The sequence below is a fragment of the Beta vulgaris genome, chromosome 9 (assembly GCF_026745355.1).
Source record: "Beta vulgaris subsp. vulgaris cultivar EL10 chromosome 9, EL10.2, whole genome shotgun sequence".
NCBI classification, from domain to species: domain Eukaryota; kingdom Viridiplantae; phylum Streptophyta; class Magnoliopsida; order Caryophyllales; family Amaranthaceae; genus Beta; species Beta vulgaris.
In genome coordinates, this window is record NC_079210.1 from 27,030,008 (window position 1) to 27,050,141 (window position 20,134).

Below are 20,134 nucleotides of genomic sequence, written 5' to 3' on the forward strand. Positions count from 1 at the left end.
AAAGAAGGAAGAAACGGAGAAGAAGGGGCTAAAACAAGCCAAAAGAAAGTCATAAAGTGCGTTATAAACGCACTTATCAAACTCCCCCAAGCTTAGCGTTTTGCTTGTCCTCAAGTAAACCAAGAATGAGAATGAAGGAAAGAAAAAGAAAAGGAGAATAAAAAGAAAAGGGAAACATGCAACAAACTAACCTATATGCTCTAAATGCAAGGTTACAAGCTTGACATGCAAGCTAAATGAGTTCATAGCAAGATTTATGATACCAACCAAACACAAGAGGGAAGATGATTAGGAAGCACAAGAGTGACTCTAAGGTCTCAATCCACCGATCAACCGAGTCTTTTTGAAAGAAAGCTTTCCAAGGATGATTTCTCACGCTTTTCTACTTCCAAGACCCGAGTTTGACTCCTCCCTAGGGATGCTCAACCATAATTGCTCGCCTCTACCACGTTTTGATGACCCTCATCATGACTTGCACAAAATCTCGCCCGCCACTACTAAATAGATCAAGTCCAATCTAGAAGTCAAAAGGGACTTTGTTAAGGTTGTAACGGGGCTAGGTTAGGGGTGTGGATTATATTCTAGGAATGTGGTGCAAAAAGGGTAAGTGGAGTACAAACTAGGGGTAAATACTCCCCCAAGCTAGTCCTAACACCATTCTCAATTAAAGAGATCTCACACACAGCCTTGAATTTCACTTATTTCTTTTTCACTTTGTGAACTTTTTCATTCTTCTCATCAATTTGATCTTTCTTTCTTTTCATTTTCAATAATAAACCAAATCAAACAATAAGAACTTTCTTTCTTTATTTCTTTTGTCTTTCTTTTTCACAAATTTTTTTCAACTTTTGCTATCATACAAGCACATTAACTCACTTTCAACTGGACTTAATATCAAAACACCTTAACTCAACACAACTACACATGCACTCCACTTTGGGGAAAGTTTGGCCATGACTCATTATGTGGGTTAAGCAAAAATAGGATAGAAAGCTAATATTATGCAGGTATTCAAGCTTTTGGTTTTGTAGCTCCTATTACTAGCAAAAGAAACGCCCTAAATCATTCTCCTAGAGGCTCGTTCTTATGTAATCTTGGGGAGCTAAAATGCAAGTCACAAGTTAGGCGATCGATGGTGAGGGTTGTGAGTGAGTCTTACGAGGTTCTTGGCCCTCCTTCGGGATTCATCGCACAAGGGGCAAGGCAATCCATTCATCCAACTCGCCTAATTTCAAAGAGACTCTACCAAAAGTTATCGCTTTCAAGAGACGCTTAAAGTCACAACAGGGCTTCCAAAATCATCAAGTCTAATATAAGGAAGGTCTTCCAATCAAGTCATGAACTCTTTAGCCACAAACCATGCATGCAACCAAGCTATCCTAAATGCAGAAAAAAAAAAGAATAAAAGAGGAAAATGTTTTTCTTTTATTTTTATTTTTTTTTGTTTTTTTTTTATATATATATAAAAATATGCAAAGCAAAAGCAAAACAAAACTACCAAAGCAAAGCTGTACAGGTGAAGAGAAGTCAGCAGGGGTGAGGGATGTCAAAACCACAGACAGGAACAATCACCAATACCAACCGAAAACCAATGAGACCCCTAACATCTAACCATCTATGACCCCGAAACTCCCAAAGATATAGACATACAAGCAAGTCCCCCAAGCTTAAGCAAAACTCCGCGCTCGGAGTTGCAAAAGGAGGGAGAGGGAGGGGGTCATGAAAAGCTCCTAATAATTCCCACCATTACCCCCTCGGGAGGGGTAAGGAGGGAAAGACCCACCAGAGTACCCATCAGGATAGTAGGATGGGTAGTGGGGATAAGGGCGGAAGGAAGGCTCCTCAAACGGCCCTTCTCGAGGGTCGAAAGAAGGAGGATAGTGGGGGTGGTTAGGGAAGGGAGGCTCATGTCCGGAGTGGACGTTGGCAAGGTGAGTGCGCCAAGCCAGCCTAGACACATGGTCGAGGTCGGTGCGGATACCGGCAAGAGTAGCAGTAACCGCACGGTGATTGGCCTCCTGAGAGGCCTGCATCTGGGCTATGGCTGCCATGATAGAGACCATGTCGAAGGATTGAGAGGAAGAAGCTTCGGCCACCTCACTCTCAGGAATGCGGTGGTCGGGCTTCGGACCTCTCGGAACGCGTGGAATGCGCTCCGTAGGAATGGGCTCAGGAATAGCCCGTGGGATGTCATGGGCACGGGGAATCCGCCAACGGTTTTCAACGTTAGCGGGGAGGTCCCAGTTGAAGTCGGGCCCTATAAAACAGTAAGGTTCCCTCCCCCCCCCCCCCCACAAGCCAGGTGCAGGTTTCCTTCTGGTAACCGCGCACAAATTTCATCTGCTGCAAACTGGCACCATCCAATCTGTTGGACTGACCAACAGTAGGCACGCTTGCTTCCAAGCGAGCCAGGTCATCGTGCAAGTCAAGGTAGGACGCTAGTCGGGTGACCATGCCACCACAAAGGATCTCCCCAGTCACCGTTGTGCCCCCCGAATCTCCTGCAGTCGTTTAAGGAGGAGCGCATCAAAGTTAATACGGGTTCGATGGTGGGCCCCGTCAGTGGCCAACCAAAGAACCAGCAGCTCATCCTTTCTCAACTGTCCGACTTCCTGTTTAGGAAAGATGGTGTAAACCAACATCCTATGGAAGTAACGGAGAGCAAGATGGACGATCTCCGACGCTTTGGACGAGTTCGTCCGAAACGGAGTCGTACCGGTGGTGATCTTTGTCCACCATTCTTGCTCATTGTATCCCTGCCAGATGGTGCCCGGAGGGGCATCGCAGGGAGCTCGAGAATCCATCCCAAATGCCTCACAGAATTCGTCAAAAGACAGTGCTCTAGCTTGATTAAACATACGGAACAGAATAGTTATAGCACCTGTCACCTTACTTATGTTCAACGTACTCAAGAATTCGAGAGTGAGTTGATCATAGGTAGGTTCATGAATATCAAGGAAGTTCGATAACCCGACATTATCTGCCATCTCCCTTATCACCGAGTTGATTCTAAGGTAGAAGCAGGTAGTATAGTCATAGAACTTCGTTGGACGAAGTGTGCGCTCAGAAAGTTGTTGAAAAATTTGTTTGTGAGCGGCATTAGGAAACTTTAGAGCATAGAGGGGAGGGGGATGTGAGCTAGACGAGGGTCCTTGTGAAGAGGACCCGGTCTTTACTCGCTTAGACCTAGATGAGCCTTCACCACTACTTCTTCCCATGGTGGTAAAGAATTTTTGTTTTGCAAAAGAGGGGAAGGAGAAGTGATAATCTGCTGCAATGACACACCACAAAGCGGACTTTTCACACAAAGAAACACAGAAAAAGAAAAATCAAACCACACAAAAAAAAGAAAACACACAAAAAGAAAAATCAAAAACTAATCCTAAGATCTACCAGCTAGCCATCCACAGTTAGTAGCAACCAAGTTGCTAACAATCAAGAATATCACTACTCAAACTACTTTCAAGCCAATTTCACCAAACCAACCACAATTATGCACAAGAATCAACAACACCTAGAAATTCATGCAATGTAGTTCTCAAAAAGTCAGAATATTATGAATTTATCACAAACCACAAAAGTTGCACTTGTTCACCACATATCAAACACAAATTTGAGCAAAGTTCATGAATAATCAACAAAAATTAAGGAAAACAAGCATGCCATCTAAAAGAAAACACACTAGAACTCCAATTAACTAGATTATTGATGAAAAAGCAAGGGTAGAAGAGAGTTACCCACATGGAGATGAAAATCCCCAATTTTGAAACCCTAGAAATCAAATCCTTGCAAAACCCCCAATTTTTGTGCTTTGAATGTTGTAGAGAAGATGGTGATGAAGATTCCGGTGATAAAAGTCGCCGGAAAAGGGTCGTGGTGGCCGGATCTAGAGTGGAGCAAGCGAGAGAAAGTGAGTGAGTGTGAGAGAGAGTGTTCGAAAATATGAGGAAAAAGAGTGAGGAGGGCCGAAAATTTCCTGAGAATTGCAATTTCTATTGCCCAGCCGGTTTGGTGCGGGCGCACCAATCGAGAAAAAGAAATCAGAAGTTGTTTGGTGCGGGCACACAAGGAAGAGGTGCGGGGCGCACCAAACTTTCTACTTTTTTTTTTGAAAAATCGTAGATGTGTTGGTGCGGGCGCACCTTGTCGAGGTGCGGGAGCACCAACTTTTTTTTTTCAAAACTTTTATACATGTGCGGGCACACCAGGAAGAAGTGCGGGGGCGCACTAAACTTTCTGTCTTTGTTCTGAAAAACCGCAGATGTGTTGGTGCGGGCGCACCAACTTTTTTTTCGAAACTTTTATACAGGTGCGGGCGCACCAGGAAGAAGTACGGGGCGCACCAAACTTTCTGTTTTGTTAGCCATAGGCGTTCGAAATATGGTGCGGGCGCACCTTGTCTAGGTGCGGGCGCACCCTTCTAAGTTTTCGAAATTTTCCTTCTCCAATTACTCCTTTCTCACTCCATTTTTCAGAAAAATCATGTCTAAAAGTACCTCTCACAGCCAGCTGATTGATCACAAGTCTAACTAACAATCAAAAGAAAAATAAACTAAGATAAAAGAAAAGGAAGAAAAGAAACGGGTTGCCTCCCGTATAGCGCTTGTTTTAAGTCTTTAGTTAGACTAAAAAGGATACTTCCATCACAAGAGTCGCTCAGGTGAGCGAAGAATCAAGCAACCAATTGAACCAACGGCATGAGAATCATGATAGAACTTCAACCTTTGACCGTTAACCCAAAATGGACCGTTCTCACCCATAACTTCATAAGCTCCATATGGAGTAGTCTTCAACACAGAGAAGGGACCCGACCACTTGGACTTTAACTTTCGGGGGAAAAGCTTTAGTCTTGAGTTGAACAATAAGACCTTGTCCCCAACCTGGAAGTCTCGTTGTTGAATCCGGTGATCATGCCATTTCTTCGTTTGCTCTTTGTATATTCTCGAGCTCTCATAAGCATCAAAACGAAGTTCTTCAAGCTCTACAACCTTTCCTTTCGAGCTTCTCCCGCCAAGGAAGATCCATGTTGAGCTCCTTAATTGCCCACCAAGCCTTGTGCTCTAGTTCAACCGGCAAATGGCATGCTTTGCCATACACAAGGCGATAGGGAGTGGTGCCTATAGGCGTCTTAAAAGCGTGCGAAGAGCCCAAAGAGGTCATCAAGCTTCAAGACCAATCCTTTCGTGTCCTATTGACCACTCTCTCAAGGACGTTCTTAACCTCTCGATTCGAGACCTCAACTTGGCCTTGTGTTTGGGGGTGATAAGGAAGACTTACTTTGTGATTCACCCCGTATTTCTTCAATAGTGTCTCTAATTGCTTTTTGGCGAAGTGTGAACCGCCATCACTGATCAACACGCGGGGCACCCCAAATCGAGGGAAGATGATCTTCTTCAAAAGTTTGGTGACTACCTTATGGTCATTGGTGGGAGAGGCAATGGCTTCAACCCATTTTGTCACGTAGTCGACCGCAACAAGAATTATACATTCCCACAGAAGGAACGAATGGGCCCATAAAGTCGACTCCCAGACATCAAACGGTCAACCTCAAGAATGTTCTTTGAGGCATCTCGTGTCGCTTTGTGATGCCACCACTCCTTTGACATCTATCACAAGCCACCACAAATTTCGGGCACCTTTTGCAATGTTGGCCAGAACATACCACATTGGAGCACCTTAGCAACATTTTGCTTGCTCCACCGTGTCCTCCACATGCCAAAGTATGGCAATGATGCAAAACCGAGGCCATCTCATGATTAGGAACACACCTCCTAAACACTCCATAGCACACTTCTTAAAAAGGAGCGGGTCATCCCAGTAGAACCTCAAAACTTCTTTAAAGAACCGCTTCCTTTGTTGGGAAGTAAAACCATGAGGTTCAATCCCACAGCCAAATAATTTGCATAATCAGCGAACCATGGAACCTCATTGTTCAGAATGGCGAACAATGCTTCTTCTCTCAAATCTTCCTTGATAGGAATCTCCTTCAGATTGTCAAGAGGGAGGCGAGAAAGATGGTCAGCTACCACATTCTCCGTCCCCTTCTTCTCTTTCATCTCAAAATCAAACTCCTGAAGAAGCAACACCCACCTAATGAGCCTAGGCTTGGCATCCTTCTTACTCATCAAATACCGGACCGCAGAATGATCCGTATACACCACCCTTATTACATGTCAAGTAGGAAGGAACTTGTCAAAAGCAAAGACCACGGCCAACATTTCCTTCTCCGTAGTTGCATAGTTCCGTTGAGCATCATCCAGAGTCCTACTTGCATAGGCTATCACATGAAGCCTCCCTTCCTTGCGTTGCCCAAGAACAACTCCCACTGAAAAGTCACTAGCATCGCACATTAGTTAAAAAGGCAAGCTGCAATCCGCAGCTTGCACAATGGGGAGAAGTAAGGGATTCTTTAAGAGTTTCAAAAGCCTTAGTACAAGACTCATCAAACTCAAAATCAACATCTTTTTGAAGTAGATTCGTCAATGGTTTGGCTATTTGAGAGAAATCCTTGATGAAACGCCGGTAAAAACCAGCATGTCCAAGGAAAGCACGAACTCCCGTCACCGATTCGGTGGCGGAAGCTTCTCAATAACCGAAACCTTTGCCGGATCTACCTCAATACCCTTTTTCGACACTTTATGCCCAAGTACAATGCCTTCCTCGACCATAAAGTGACACTTCTCCCAATTCAGTACGAGGTTCGTCTCTTGACACCTTTTTAACACACATTCAAGATTAACCAGACATGTGTCAAAAGACGAACCACACACACTAAAGTCGTCCATGAAGACTTCAATGGAATCTTCTAGCATGTCAGAGAAGATTGCTGTCATACACCTTTGAAAAGTGGATGGGGCATTACACAAACCAAAGGGCATCCTTCGATATGCAAATGTCCCATACGGACAAGTAAAGGTGGTTTTCTCTTGGTCATCCGGATGAATGGGGATTTGAAAGAATCCGGAATAACCATCGAGAAAACAGAAGTGTGAATGACGAGCAAGCCTCTCCAACATTTGGTCAATGAAGGGAAGGGGGAAATGATCTTTCCGGGTGGATTTGTTCAGTTTTCTGTAATCAATACAGACTCTCCACCCAGTGACAGTCCTAGTTGAGATTGTTTCTCCTTTCTCATTCTCAACTATAGTCATGCCTCCTTTTTTTGGAACCACGTGAATCGGGCTCACCCACTTGCTATCTGAGATAGCATAGATGATTCCCGCGTCACGTAGTTTCAAGATCTCCTTTTTCACAACCTCTTTGAGGTTGGGATTGAGCCTTCTCTGATGCTCGATGGAGGAGGCATTACTATCGATGAGATGGATACGATGCATAGCAAGAGAAGGGCTTATCCCCTTAAGGTCATCAATCGAATACCCAATGACATCTTTATATTTTTGCAAAATTCCAATCAGTTTGATATAGAAATGTCATCAAGACTCGAATTGACAATAACAGGATAAGTACATGCATCATCAAGAAAAACATATCTAAGAGAGGAGGGAAGGGGTTTGAACTCTACCTTGGGAGGAGGCTTAGAACACTCCTCTTTATCAGTGGATGATGCAGCTAGAACCTCAAACGCCTCATCTTGCGTTTCCTCTTCCATGTCCAAGCTAAGGGCGTCGGTAAAGTGCACACAACTCGTCTAGAATTATCCACACTCATGGGTCCTCTACCTCATCTTCTACTAGGCTTACCTGGCAAAATTTTTCCATCATAGGTCTCTTCAATGTCTTAGAGAACTCAAACACCACCCGCTCATTAGCTACCTCAACCGTGATTGTGTCGTTTTTGCAGTTTATCACGGCACCCAAAGTCTTTAGAGCTTCTCTTCCCAGAATAAGAGGAGTCTCAGGATCTTCCTCCATATCCATCACCACAAAGTCGCATGGTACAAACACATGCCCAACTTGAATCGGTATATCCTCCAACTCACCACAGGGACTCTCACAGTGCGGTCCGCCAATTGAATCTTTTTCGCGTAGGATGAAGAGGAAATTTCAGGTGCTTTGCAATAGAAAGGGGCATCAAATTGACACTTGCTCCAGATCGGCCAGTGCACCCTTAGGCTCAAATCACCTATCTTCACCGGCAAGGTGAAACTCCCGGGATCTCTTTGTATCTTGGGCATAGTTCGTTGCACAAGAGCACTCACTTGGTAAGGTAGGGAGATAAGCTCATCTTCAAGTTTCCGCTTGTTGGAGAGAATCTCTTTCAAGAACTTAGCATAAGCGGCATTTGAGACATAGCCTCAAGGAATGGGATGTTGATTTGCAGGCTCTTCATCACATTAGAATTTAGAATTGTCACTCAACTTTCTCTCTACCAACCTATGAGGATAGGGAACCGGAGGCACATAGATTTGGTTGGTGGAGGTGATGGCAATGGTTTTTGTCACCAACTTGAACATGTGACTCATCTTTCTCCTAACTTCCTCTTTCTCAGTTTCCTCAGCTCCTCCCTTCTCAACAACCTCAGCTTTTCATCCTTCTCTAACTCCCCATTCGGCATCTTAGGACCCGCATAACTTGTTCCCGACCTCAAATGAATGGCTTTGGCTTGATGGAGGTTGGGTTAGGGATGGGTTGGCCTGGAAGTTGATTTGTGGGGTGGAGGGATTTTTCTCACCTACTTGGGCGATTTGGGTTTCAAGCATTTTGTTGTGGGCTTGTAGCTCTTGAAACCTTTGCTCATGGTTTTGGAGAATTTGGTTCATGGATTGGAGTTGTTGGAGAATTTGGAGAGAGGTTGGATGGAGATGGTGTAGGTTCGGGATTTTGTTTGGGGAATGGAAGATTGGAGGGAGGTTTTGGGTTGTTGGTCCTTTGATGTGGAGCTTGGTAAGTGTTGGACCCTTGTGAGGAGGAACCACCTTGGTTATAGTTTTGGTTTTGGTTATACCCTTGCGCAAACCCTTGGTTGTGAGCTTGGTTGTACCCTTGTTGAGGTTGATTCCATCCTTGTTGAGGTTGGTTGAATCCTTGGGTGTAGTTTTGTTGAGGTTGTCTCCAACCTCCTTGTTGATTGTTCCTATACCCTTGGTTTCCTTGATATCCATCTCCTCTTGAATTAATTGCCGCCACATGCTCCGAATGGGTACCTCCACAATAAGAAGTATCATGGTTAGTACCACCACAAATATCACAAGAAAAAGAGTTTACCTGTGAAGGAGTAGACGATGCAAGATTGATCTTGGAGAGCTTCTTGTCGAGTTGGTCCATCTTGGCTTGAATTTGATCCATGGGGTAATTTCAAACTTTCGCTCTTCTTAGGTTGAGCACCTCTTCGTCTTCCACCCCATGAGTAATTCTTGATCATTCCTCAATTGTGGACTCAAGTTGTTCTTGCGGGATCTTAGATAGTTGACCTCCCGCTCCAGCATCAAGGTTGGCCCGTAATATCGGATCAAGACCATCATAAAAAATCGCATAAGTAGATTCTTGTTGAACTCATGGTGTGGGAATGAACGTAACTTTACCTTGAACCGCTCCCAAGCTTCGGCAAGTGTCTCATCGTTCTCTTGCTCAAATGAGGAGATCTTCCTCCTTATGTCCGCAGTCTTCCACTCCGGGAAGTATTTCTTCAAGAAGGCCATTGTGACTTCTTCCCATGTAGTGAGGGAATTAGCAGGCAAGCTCTTGAGCCATGACTTTGCTTTTCCGGTAAGAGAGGACCGGAACAAGTGCATCTTGATGTAGTCAGGAGAGACATCATTAGTTGTTATCATGGCACGAATCTCGAGAAACCTGTCGAGATGGTCTAGAGGATCTTCATCTGACCCCCCACAAAACTGCTCTGCTTTCACCATCCGAGTATACTGAGGGTGAATGCTGAAATTTGTAGTGGTGGTGGGAGTCGAATTCACCTTGAAGAACATAGGAACCCGGATTTCCGAAATCCCTAAACAGTTGTGGATTTGCTTCACCCATTTCTGATTCAACTTCACTTGATGTACTTGAGATTGGTGAAGAAGGCTCGGAACCCAAAGTCAAATTTTCCAAATTCTTCCGAAGCTTTCGCAAGGTACGGTCGATTTCAGGATCTAGAGGCAATGTGGGTGAACCGTGAGTTCTTCTTCTCATGTAACACAACAAAGCTAAGCAGAGGATTAGCAAATAACAACCACAGTCAAAAAGAAAATAAAAGAAAAATCAATAAGCAAACTAAACTAAAATATACTTCAATCAATAGCACAGCTTCCCCGGCAACGGCGCCATTTTGATAAGAGTTTTTATTTGTCGTTAAGGCACTAAGAACCGCTTTCCAAACAATATTTATAAGTCCTAACAAGCAATTACTAAGAGAATAGTAAGGGCAAGTCAAGGGTCGATCCACAGGGAAAATGGGATTGATTAAAGTCTATCAAGCCCAGACTACCTAATTGAAAGGTATTTGGGGGTTTGAAAGATTTGTTAACAATTAAGACTAACTATCAACTAGAACAAGCAAATATCAGAGTTTAAATATCAAATAAAAGACACTAGAGTTAAGGTACTAGTATGAATAAGAACGGATGATGATTGTTAATGCGATTGTGAAGCAACAAAGACAGATTATGCAAGGTTTAGTTCTCCTCTAAAATACTCGAGTCCTCTCTCGAATGGTCCTCAAGAGTAATCCTTAATCTATCAACTAAATCCTCTCTCGAATGGTCTTTAGTTAATTGATTAAGAGATTCAATAAGTTTGGAAAACCCCTAATGAAGGATCCCCTTAATTTCCATCCAATATCTTGGTATAGAAATTAAGTTGATTCTTGGGGATGATAAAAGAGTTCAAAATCCGATTTAAGAACATTTGAAATCAAAATACCAAAGTATAAATGTGATCAATATCTATCATAAGGTCTCAAAACACCAAGATCAATGCATAAGCTTCTCCATACATCACAATCACATCAAAATCATATTTAAAACCCTAATTCATACTTTCACCCTAACCCTAGATTATGAAACTACTCACTAATCATGGAGTTAAAGCAATTAAACAATAAATCTATGACTAATCTAAGGCTAAACATGATTAAGTAATGAATAAACTAATAGAAATCGCAATTATGGGACTAAGAGAATAAAGATCTAGAATAATCAAAAGCAAGAACAAAGACGGAAAGAATGAAATAAAAACTAAAACTTTGAATTGAATTGAATGAAAAGTACCTTGAATGTCAATCGAATCACAAACTATATCACTAATCTCAATTATCAATGAAACTAAAGTGTTTTCTCTCTAATACAAAACCCTAGAATGTTGTGTAAAAACTAGAATGAAAGCGTAAGTCTAAAAACTAAAAAGGAAAGGGGTTTAATGATCAACATTTAATTTCCGGAATGCATGGTGCGGGCGCACCAAAAGGAGGTGCGGGCGCACCATGCTCAGGTGCGGGCGCACCAGACCTCAGGTGCGGGAGCACAAAATCTCCTGTCTTTTTGTAAATGGCTCCATAGAAGGTGCGGGCGCACCAGACATAAGGTGCGGGCGCACCACATATAAGGTGCGGGAGCACCAAATCGTCTACCTCAGTCTAAGTTCCTCCGTCAAAATGTGCGGGTGCACATTTAGTTAGTGCGGGCGCACCTTGTGCTGTGTGCGGGCGCACCTATGCGTTCTGTTGTTTGCTCCATAATTTGTCGATGGTGCGGGCGCACGTACAGCATGTGCGGGCTCACCATCATATGCGGGGGGGGGGGGGGGTCTCTAGGCGCACCTCATGCTCCCTCTCATCCTCTAGCTCGTTCCCTTGTGCCATGTCTCGCATTACTTGGCCCCGAAAAGGGTCATACCTGCAATAAAAACACGAGCAAACATGGTGAAAGCATATGCGCTAGAAATTCGATCAAAATAGATTGAAAATCTAGCAAAATGTCACTATGATCAAGTATGATCAAGTGAATGAAATAGAAGGGAAAAGTGAGGAGAAAGAAGGAAGAAACGGAGAAGAAGGGGCTAAAACAAGCCAAAAGAAAGTCATAAAGTGCGTTAGAAACGCACTTATCAACGACCCGACCATATGATTAACACTTGCTCTAATTGCTCGACTCTAGAACTATCTATTATTAGTTATTTGAACCCTTTTTATTGGTATAAGCATGGTGGACCGAACTAATGCCCTAGAAAACCAAAATCTCAAGCTCGCAAGAAATTAGGCGTCCAGCCTCCATTCTACCATCATCTTTTGGTTCTCTACTTCAACTTGATTCGCAAAATCAAGGAGCAAAGAAAATCTCTACTTTGACTTGACTCGCAATATCAACGAGCAAAGAGCAAAAGGGGCAAACTTGCTGGCATTGGATTTCAATCATCTCATTACAGAGATCTCGTTTGAAAATCATTTAATAAAGCAATTCATATAAGTTTTCTCGGAATACACATTTTAAAGTAAATGATATCAAAGAAAATCGAGTCATAACAAGATAATGCTATACACATTAGCTATTATATACACAATTAATACCCTTTCAAATAAATGGATTGATATAGTACACGCATAAGCGCAAACACTCATACGGCTTGATTCATTTATACCTAACTCTTTAGTCAATCCATTACACCTATTTTCAACCCTGACGCTATGATATGGAGATCACAGCGTATCTAAAATCTACTCAAGCTCTGATACCACTTGTAACAGCCCGAATTTCCCCGACCAGCTTACAGAGGATTAAGCACAGCGAAAGAGACTCTGGTCGAGATAACCCGAACTATTACCATCACACTCACCGAACTACATCGGAGAGTGTGGAACTCGATTCCCAATTCTAATCAAATTGATTAACTATTGCAACTACGCTCTGATTCTCAGACTCTATTCCCATAAATTTCTACAGAAAATCCGACAGAGTTTCCTTTGAAAATAGGATAACGCTAAAGCGAGAAATAAAATGAACCTGTTATAATTTCAATAGATAAAATATTTTCAAATCTCAAAGCTCATCAACCTCAACGCTTTCGCGGAGCAACAACCAACAGAGAATCAGGAGCACTAACGACTCTTAAATGAAGAAATAGATTATAGAAAATAAACGATTAACTATTACAAGTGGAGCGTCCTCACTTCAATAACAAATATAATACTGCACCATCTTGTATCCTCTTCAGCTTGCAAAAGAATAACTCACGGCTTCAACCTGAAACATATAAGATACTGCCACCCACCAAGTGACAGGCCACAGAAATGACAAAATAACGTACACACATCAGCAAAGCTGAGTACTAAACCCGTAAATAAACTTAACACATGTTTTGGTGGCTTTTACTTGAAAACGACTCTCACATAATCAACATGAGTTCAACAATCACATCAATCACAGCATGCTTAGCAACAATATTCTTGTTGAACATACATATTATATTCCTAGTTCCACATTTCATAATACATCATTAATCATATAGTAGCAAACACGCTGAGATGACTCCTAACAATGATACGTTTCATATATTCTCATTTAATCAACCTTTTAACTTACCACGATTCCATAGTAGGAATGTGAGGTCACCAACTTTGATATAAGTAATATATACTTTACTTCCTTTAATTGATTTCTTATCAGAAATCCAAACTTATGTTTTCATACTTTATCAATCACTTTCTTATATTCTATAAACAACCTCTTATCGGGCAATAAATATCATAACTTTACTATAACGATTCCTTATCAGGAATCCACATAACAGATATGATTCCTTATCGGAAATCCAACATTAGTATCACTTACCATGATATGCCTCCTTATCAGGAAACCAATATCAATATTCATATTCATATACTGAATAAACATTCATGACTTACCTGAGAGAATTCCTTATCGGGAATCCAATATCAACTCAACTTACCACCATATGATTCCTTATCAGGAATCATATATCGAAATAACTTTCATACTTTGAAATAACATTCCTTTTAACATGGGGAAGAGAACGCGGCGGAGGAGACAAAGCTTACACTCCGACAGTGGGGGTCGTCACCCAACCATTCACTTTACTTTTGGCCAATAACCGCGACTAGTCCGGAGTACATTTTTCCGCTGATTTCATCAGCCATCCACAGGTTTCACATTACCTGATATAACGCCCGATTATCGCCTCACAGAGCAATGGGCAGGTTTCCCTATGGGCCCCCAAGGTTCACAGTCCATGGGGCACTGTTCATATCACCTCATCCGTCGACTCAGACGAGGCTACTTTCCCCTTTTAGATTCCCTTCGATTATCGTTCTTAACTCAATCAGATCATTCATATAACTCATCCAATGATTTAGTAATTCTTAATAACGAGCTTTGAATACGAACCAAACCAAGTGATTTCCCCCGTAGATAACCATAATCGTTTAACAAGTCCCAACAACAATCACAATATACAAGTCTCTTTCTTAGAATTAACTAAGGAGAGTTAACTTAAAACACAACTCAAGCTTTCTTCGATCATAGGTTGATTATAAGTAACTAAATATGATCCAAGTTATACCATTAGTTGAGTTCTAATTAACATAATCAACAATAAACCCAATTACAAACCAAACTCATAGTCATATAGAGCGAGTCGACCTCATTACAATTAGATTACATAGCTATATGTATGTAATCTACGAGCTTATACTTCAGTAATATAAAGTATTAACTTAGCTTAGTAATTCTAATTAAACAACATAACTTATCATATTACTCCCTTTATAGTCATTGGACTGGAACCCTTTATTGAACACATCCTTAATAATTTAATTCATAATTTGGTAACTAACATCAGTCGTCTTCATATTATTAATAGTAATTGGGTAATCCCTTTCTAACTTTATGGGACGAAACTATTTGGATTTATTAACTCTTAAAGTCTAGTCCAATAATCATTTCTCATAACAATATAGGACAACACCCATCACATCATGTAATCCTCTCACAACAAATGCTTTTAGTTCATGAGAACACTATATTGTAAATTCTCATCTATGTAAACAACATCTTAGAATTACATTTAACCAATCTAATTATAATTAGTACGTTGTCGTATGATTACCAAATTCCTCCACTTATTACTATAATAAAGACTTTGATAAACTAGCAACTCATAACTAAAACTCTTATTCTATATTAGATATGTCACCTTTTCACAATTCAATAAACTACCATCAATAACAACATATAAATGACTTCCATAGATCGTAGAAACAAAACCAAGAACATGACTTCATTCTTACATTAATGTATTTTATAAACAACACGCCTCTTAACGCTAACAAAGATTCCTTAAAACATATATTTAAGACTTCATTAACGTAATTAACAACTTTATCCCCAACTAGTGATTCAAATCTAGTACCTTCATACGTAATTCAGGTTCAATATATTTATGCGTTTAGGTTCAACTCAATCCAATCATAAATTTATAAACTACCACAACTCATAAACACTCATACGTGATCAATACTAACAACAATAACAATTTAACCTTTAGCTAGAGTAAACTAACGAGAGCTACAATACTAGTTATGCACAATTCATACTCTTCCATCTAAATAGTTATACCCTTAGCTAAATTCTAATTATAAGGTGACATATAAAACTCACATAACTCCAAGTATTAGTTTTAAAGTGCGAGTTTAGAATGACATCATACTTCGTAAATGTAAGTTTTCTAAACAAACTCGTCAATTGACATTCCCTAATCAGATTATTTTCAAATCAAAGACCAAGTTATTATTATAGCCAAAACAAAAATATAAATTATATATTTTACAAATATAAACTCACCATATACCCAAGTTACTCATCTCAACTCGATAAACTTTCAGACAACGTAATCATAATCATAGAATGGATTCTTTTACGACTTAGCTAACTAAACTAAGAACGAATCCTGCAATAGCAACTGCAAATAAGAGCAACCACAACCACCAAAAAGAGTCACCACAGTAGCAACAACAACAATAGAATAACTACTACCCCAAGTCCCCAACAACATAACATCACCACCAACAATTCAAGAGCAAAAGCAGAACAAAACTACTAACAACTCATAACTATGGTTCCATGACAGCAGTAATAACATAACACAACAACAACAATCCACAATCAAATTGATAATTTGATTCCAAAACTAAAATTCATAAAATCAAAACAGAGAGAAGATCAAGGGTTAGTACCAACAGGGAGGCGCGGTGGCGGTACCCATTGCCAACAGCACCGCAAAGCAACATCACAACAACAACATCAACCACCGCGACATCAACAACGAAGATAGCAGCGCTTCATTACGAAACAACACCACCACACAGCCACCACCAGCAGCACCCGCGACGGTACGCGAGTTGTGTAGTGACGACAAAGCACGAACAGAGGAGATGGGAAGGAAGTAGAGCATCAACACCGCGTGTAGGGGGAAACAGCATAGCAGAGCTCCGACAAGCTTAGGGACGCCGGTGAGGCGCGCAGGTGAGCGAGCGAGGGTAAAAGGGGGGGGGGTCGGGGTTTCACCGGGAGAGGAGAGAGAATGTGAGGTTTTTGGTTTGGGGTTTTCGGTTTTATGATTTTGGGGTTTGGGAATAGAAGACACGAGAGAGAGATAAAAAGAAATTGGGGTTTGGTTTCCCAATTAAAGAAACGGTGAGGATAAGACTAACAAAATAAAACCGACTTTGGTTTTTCAAATTTGTGAAATACCGCTCAACTAATTGCACAAACCCAAAATATAAAATAATAATAATAATAATAATAATAATAATAATAATAATAACAATAATCATATAGAATTAAATAAATAATTACATAACCAACACGTCAATATATTTCAACTCTAACTCAAATAAAATAAGAGTATCCGAAACATAATTAACTTAATAATTATAATTAGCTTTTAAATAAACTTTCTTAAAAACAGGGCTATTACAAACCGTCTGGAGTCGTTGATTTGTACGGATCTTGAAAAATTGAATTATTGAATAAGTATTAAACAAAGTATGCTCTTGTGCAAAAATAAATCTTGTATATTACATGTGGTGTGTAATATTGGCGTGTAATGTATTGGTAATTAGGTTGATAGTTGTAGCAATTAGGAAGGATGTACCTACAATTGGCGGTGAGAGATCTAGGATCCCGTGAGGGTTGTGAGGGTGGTGAGAGATTTAGTAGTGTCGTAGGTTTACGGCTAGAGACTCATTTTTTATTCTTTCCTCGATCCGAACCAATTGGAGCGGGGTATTAATCATCATAGGGTACTAAATAGGGAGACACGATTATGTACCTCCAATGGTGGAAAATTTGGATATGACCCAATGACGCACAACATTGGTGGAATTGATCCAATCAGGCTACCTGCGTTGTTGAGGGCAAGAGCCTTGATTGGATCGAGTAGCCGCTTCGTACTCGGCTCACATTTTGGCTAAGTGGAGAATTTCCACGCTAACCGAGGGTGAAGGTAGACATTTATGAAGACTCTTATTCTACCATGAACACTTCCCTGGATGCAATTTTTAGAATAGACTCGACATCACATGAAAAGAATGATTTTTATGCTTGAATTAGGTGTGACCCCTAGTATGACCATGCTTTTACGCGAAAGCAGATGGAGTGAAAATATGATCGACCACTACGGTGACTAAGTCGATGGAAACCATGCAATGCATAGACTGCGTGCCACGTGCACTGCTTCCCCGACATGTTTTTCAGGGATTTAGGCGAGGTTTTGGCGAATTGGACGATTCAACCTACTTTTGGTGCATGTACTGGTTGAGTGATACAATGGATTCTCCTTCTTTTTGATGTTTTATTTGTTATTTGTATGAATCCTTCAGGATGTACCTACTTCCAAGGGGTTGACTACTTGACCAAATGTTGTTAGTTAACCAACTTGAATGCTACGTCCCTAATCAGGCTTAGGTGAAATGTCACCCAGAACAGTAGCGGAAAGAGAAATGTATTACTAATATTAATGTCTAATGCTAGATACAGTTATATTTCTAGAATATGAATTTAGGTAGTTTTTATCATAGAGTATTTGAGGGATGGTGTTTTTATTCAAATGTTAGTTATAGTGGCAATGGAAGAATAATAATAGCTTGGAGACCATGAAGCTATACTATTGATATCATACAAGGTACAAGCCAAATGATGCACTACTTCATTATGCCTATGAATTGTGCAAGAGGTTTCTACTTCACCTTTGTGTATGCATTTAATGAAAGAGCTAGGAGGTTAGCATAATGGGAGGATTTGAGGAAGATTAAAACGTAGGAATCCAGGTTAATTTGTGGTGCTTTCAACTGTGTATAGCACACTGATGAGAGAATTGGGTCCTTACTGAGGGAGTGGGAAATATTGGAGTTTAGAGACTGTATGGAGGCTTGTGAGATGGAAGATATAAACAGCTCGTGTAATTTCTTCACATGGAACAATAAACAACATGGAGAAGCAAGAGTGTTCTCTAAGCTAGATAGAATGCTAGCTAATACAACATGGGTAGATGAACATGATACATCTGAAGTTAATTTTCAAGATGAGGGGGATTTTGACCACACTCCTGCACTTCTCACTGTGTATCCTAAGAGCACAAATGGTGGTAAACCTTTCAGATATTTTACTATATGGAGGCACTCTCCTCAGTATATAAATGTAGTGAAGCACGCTTAGGAGACACTAGTGACAGGGTTAAAAATGTTTCAAGTGTTGCAGAAGCTTAAACAAGTGACATTTGCTCTGAAAGATTTAAATAAGAGAGGGTTCTCTGAATTGCAAGTGAAAGATATTGAGGCTAAACAGAGAATGTTGACAACCCAAACTCTGATGCACCCCCATGGAGATTCTGATATTGCAGAACAAGAACTTGAAACTGTGAAAGCATACAAAGAGACTCATAAAATGTATGTAGAGCTCTTGAGCCAAAAAGCCAAGCTTGAATAGCTAAAAGATGGCGATGAGAACACAAGCATCATTCATCAAAGCTTGACAGCTAGAAGACAGCAAAATCAGATCTACATTATACATGATATGCAGGGTAACTGGCTAGATCTACAGTATAAGAGACTCCTTTGCTTATTGAGACTCATAAAGCTATTCTTAATGCTCCATACAACATTGAGGAGATTAAAAAATTGCTTTACACTTATTCCTGGCTGCAAAGCTGCAGGGCCAGATGGATTTGGTTCCAATTTTTATAAGGATAGTTGGGAGATAGTAAGGGATGAAGTCCTAGAGGGCATACTAGAGATTCTACAAAGTGGGAGATTATTGAAAGTATTGAATAACACAACCATCACTTTAATTCCCAAAATACGATGCCCTAGTAATGTTGCAGCATACATGTCCATTGCCTGTTGCAACACAATTTACAAATGTGTGACTAAAGTGATATGCAACAGACTGAGGCAAGTGTTACCAGACATCATCATAGAAAACCAAGGGGGCTTTGTGCATAGAAGGTTTATAGTGCATATCATTATGGTGATACAAGATCTTGTGAAGCACTATGGAATTGAAAACTGACCAAGCCTAGTTGCTTATTGAAATTAAAATTTATTTATAACAGGCCTATGACACTGTTAATTGGGAGTTTCTACATGAGATGATGCAACACCTTTGCTTCCTTGAACACTTCATAAAACTGATCATGCAGTGTGTTACAACTCCCAGTTTCTCCCTCATGATTATTAATAGCAGCATGAAAGGGTATTTCAAGTCTACAAGAGGGTTGAGGTAGGGGGATCCTATATCCCCTCTCCTCTTTGTTATTTGCATGAAATACCTGTCTAGGATTCTACACAAAGTTAGTGAACTTGAGCAATTCAAATATCACCCAAGATGTAGGGAAATGAAGCTTACACACTTATGCTTTGCAGATGATCTCATAATGTGTTGCAAAGGAGAATTTCCCTCCATATACATTCTCTTGCAAGCCTTTAAGCTATTTTCATATTCATCTGGTTTGAAACCTAATGTGAATAAATCCGCTCTTTATACCAATGGAATGCATAAGGATGAAGTGCAAAGAGTCATAGCAATATCTGGATTCATGAGAATTAGATTACCTTTTAAATACCTGGGAGTTCCCATTTGTGCTAAAAGAATCTCTAAAGCACGGTGTGAAACTATAGTTGAGAAGATGACAACAAGAATTAGAGTTTGGAGCTCCAGGAATCTCTCCTATGC

The 20,134-nt window shown here is 40.6% G+C and overlaps 1 non-coding gene across 1 annotated transcript; it reads left to right on the forward strand.

Annotated features, from left to right (window-relative positions):
- The first annotated feature begins 9,449 nt into the window (after positions 1 to 9,449).
- Positions 9,450 to 9,556, forward strand: LOC125493901 (small nucleolar RNA R71). The gene has a single exon (XR_007270227.1). It is a non-coding gene; the product is annotated as a small nucleolar RNA R71 (small nucleolar RNA).
- Positions 9,557 to 20,134: the final 10,578 nt, after the last annotated feature.